The 3,900-nt window shown below is 42.9% G+C and overlaps 1 long non-coding RNA gene across 1 annotated transcript; it reads left to right on the plus strand.

Annotated features, from left to right (window-relative positions):
• Positions 1-1,467: 1,467 nt before the first annotated feature.
• On the plus strand, positions 1,468-3,576 carry LOC120966675 (uncharacterized). Its single transcript, XR_012186906.1, has 4 exons — positions 1,468-1,898; positions 2,319-2,483; positions 2,774-2,896; positions 2,976-3,576. It is a non-coding gene; the product is annotated as an uncharacterized lncRNA (long non-coding RNA).
• The last annotated feature ends 324 nt before the right edge of the window (positions 3,577-3,900 follow it).

Genomic DNA, 3,900 nt, shown 5'->3' on the forward strand with positions numbered 1-3,900 from the left:
ACCATTCTCCACAACACAAAGTCAAAGCGGGCATGTTTCTTCTGTCTTTAAACTTGTGCACTATGAGCTGGTGTTGCAATGCTTGAAGAAGTTGACTGGTGTTGTTGTGCAAGATATACCTTATAGAACAAGCCGTGCTGTTCAAAATGCTGGTACAAATTGTTCTTCTGATAAAGAAGTTGACGAGCTTCTCATGAAGCTGCCACGTCGGTTATGAGATGCACTTCTACCCTTCCAACTTGAAGGTCTGAAATTTGGGCTTCGAAGGGAAGGGCGCTGCCTTATTACAGCTGAGATGGACTTGGCAAGACTAACCAGGTGAGCATATTGTATTTTGTGTATAACTATCGTGCGGATAGTTCATATGCAGAAAATTGTTTGTTCCATGGTGTTACAACTGCAAAATACAGTAAATTAGCCTATCGATATTGAGCACACAGATATTGAGCTTGCTTCAATACATTTTGGGCAGTAACAGATAGGAATTTTATGTCTATTTTACTGAATAGTTAATTATATAGCACTTGCTTTTTAGACCTTATTAAGAAATCATCATATCTGCTTTTGAGCGTAATATTTTTCCCATGTTGAAGCAGTATTATTTTCTTGAACAGAATGGGGAAGCAGTATGTTCTCATTTATTTAAATGCTGGCAATTGCAATAGCTTGTTGCTTAAAGGACGAGGGCCCTCTATTAATAGTGTGTCCAGCTCTTCTGCGTTATACTTGGGCGGAGGAATTGGAACGCTGGGATCCTTCATTTCTTCCAAAAGATATTCATCTTGGTGCTGATTCAGAGTTTCATTATTCAAGAGTTAATTTTACTGATGTCAAACCTGGTATTATAATTATTTCATATCTTTAGTGTATCAAATTTGATCCTGAATGCTTGTGAAGTTACAACGATCTCAATATTTATTTTCATCAAGTTTTAATTGCCTACCACATGTGCCATGTGGTAATGATCTCCATATATGGATTGCATATTTTGTATTTTATCCATAGAAATTATAAGTATTGAATTCTTTTGTCCCAGATAGCATTCATTTGTTGCATCAGCGTCAGTTTTGAAATATTGCAGTAAAAACAGTTGCAGGACAAAATTGCATTCCATATGAACAATCATATAGATGGACCAGATCACTCAAACAAAAAAAGATAGACTTGACGCCGCTGCCGTGGTCGTCTTCGATGCCGCCGCCGTCCTCCTCTTCGTCGTCCATGGTGATGTCGATGTACGGTGGTGGCTTTCATAGGTGGGCAGGCGGCCCCTGCAGCGGCTGCAAGGCCGGAGGCGCCTGCAACACCTCTTCCAGTGGCGGGAACAGCGCCCACCCACACGGGCGGCGCGGACACGTGTTCCGGCGATCATGGCACCATGTCCGTCCACGTCCAGGATTGGCCCACCAATGCCAGGCCTCCTCCTTGACCTACAACTCCGGGGGGATGGCGACGTCGCATGCGGCGGAGAGGACCAGCATCTCGTCAAGGCCCTCCCATTGGGCGCGGTTATATTTCAGTTTTAGAACTACGTATTGATGGACTGTAGCAGCGTTTCTTTTTACTTAATTTCGTTTTGCTGTTTTTCCATATATATCACTCATTTATTGACATGTACATATCAAATCCAGTCCATGTCTTGGCCTCTTTTTGATGTCTGCGTTATCTTCCCGCAGGTGTTGTAATTTTATCAACACGCAGGAAGGATTTATGGTACAGGTAGACATGCTAATTAAATTCAGAAATGTATTGTATGTCTTTAATCTTTGCAGCTTCATGGTGTAGGATAAAAGAATGGCATTAGCCCAACAAAAACTGTGATCTGCCTCACAATTTCTTCTAATTCTAAAGTAGCACTGAATCGAATGGGAAATTCCGGCAACTTTGCCGGTGTCTGGGTATGTATTTGTATAAACTGTCAACTGAAAACGGCTTGGTTCCTTTTAAAAAGACTGAAAATATCTTACTAGATAGTAATGTTTATACTTGTGGCGGACTATCAATCCTTACAGTTAAATGAACGGATTTATCTGTTGAAGAAAAAGTCATATTGGTAACTATGTGACATATGCAAATCCAAGTTGGCATAATGAAATATAGATGGACACAATATTATCCATCTCTATTTAGCTTGTCATTAAAATGAAATTATTTGCTAACTAGCTATTTCTTTTACTGCCAATTTCTTTTATGTTATCCTTTTTGGAATATTACTTCTACATGCCAAGAGAATATGCAGTATATAAGTTTTACATGAGATCTTCCTGATGTTAATATCATGCATTTATGTGCTTTAGTTTTTTTTTCTATGTGAATAGTAAGCACCGGAGGGATGGTCTGCATGGCACACAAAACACAGTGCAACGAGGGGCTCCATATCATCAGGTCGAGGGCTAAAGTCAGCATGGATAGGGCTCGTCATGCGGCGCCGTTCTCCCGACCTCCTTCCTATCACAGCGTGATGGGAATCACTGGCTTACAAGGTGATTCTATACTCTAATCTATATCCTTTCCAACAGATGTGTTTGTCCATTCATGTTTTATCTCCCTTGGAATTGGTGGGTGTGATTTTATCCCCCATTTTCTTTCTCTTTGTTCTGATTTCTAAGCAACAAAACTGGTGTTAATAATATATGATACTCGTATATTTGTAGCCTTATAATTTGTGTATGTATTAGTGGAAAATGTATTGTACCTATTTGCTTATAACTGCCTGTAAATGATCCTTAGGCCTATCTTCTCACAGAACATGTGTGTACGAATCCTGTTTTAGGCTGTAACTCTGCTCAAACATTTTGCCAAGGAGGAGTAGCAGCCACGCCTGGAAGGCGTGGAGCAGGGGGCGGTGTAAGGGGTGTGGAGCATGGCAACTCCAAGTTGCTAGCATCCACTAGCTGTAAGACATCATTCCCCGGCTAATTAGTTTCTTTCTTCTTCCAGAGTTCTTACTTAGTAGATGTTCCTTGCTATTGTAGCATATTGGATTGTTGGGAGATATTTGGTTCTATGATCGCCGGGTTGATGAAAATCACATGTAAAACGATCAGGAAGGTCCTGATCAGGTGCTCTGGTCGCGCAAGGGGAGCGCGGCGCACAACCTCCGCCTGCTGAAGACGATGTGGCAGTGCTGCATGGGCCTTGACGGCAGGCGCAACGACCAGCTGGACTACGGCAACAGGGAATTCTCCATCGACGAGACGCCAGCGTTCCCGGTTCTGCATTGCGCCCTCCGTCCCGGACACCCCCGGTGTCTACAACGACGACCACTACTTCTTCTGCGATGCCCGTCAAAGGGATGTGGACTGTGTGGACTGCTATGATGGCGAGCAGAGTTAGTATGGCCTGGAGAGCCTTAACGATGGTGCAGATGAGCAGCTGCTCTTCACTGGCAAGTCTCTTGGCTGCAATACATTGCTGTGCATTGCCTGTGATGGCATCTCAAATTGTTTCTGAAAGTATAATATAATACATTTATAAGGCCCTCATCACTTGCATGTACATTTGCTACTAACAACACAAAAAGGAAAATGAAAGGGTGGGCTGCCTACACTACACACAGCGTGCTCTGCATTGCAATTATGATTTTACTATAATAAGTTTGATAGGCTATCAGCCCTTCCAAATATATGACAGGAAAGTGAAAGGGGCGCTGGCACCGCCCGAGCTACCTCTCAAGCGGCGCGCCATGGCGCGCCCCAACAGCTAGTGTATTGGTGAGGGGAGAGAGATTTTTTGAGTGTGTGTGAGAGAGAAAAAAGACTAAAGAAAGAGATAAAGTGGTCTTGGATGGGCTGCTTCCAACATGGCGAACCGCCTTGGCACACCACATACCCTCATTTGTTCCCCACATATGAACTGAGTTTGAGGGTTCGAGGACAACCTGGAGATATGCAGATAATT

This window comes from Aegilops tauschii, chromosome 6 (genome assembly GCF_002575655.3).
Source record: "Aegilops tauschii subsp. strangulata cultivar AL8/78 chromosome 6, Aet v6.0, whole genome shotgun sequence".
NCBI classification, from domain to species: Eukaryota; Viridiplantae; Streptophyta; class Magnoliopsida; order Poales; family Poaceae; genus Aegilops; species Aegilops tauschii.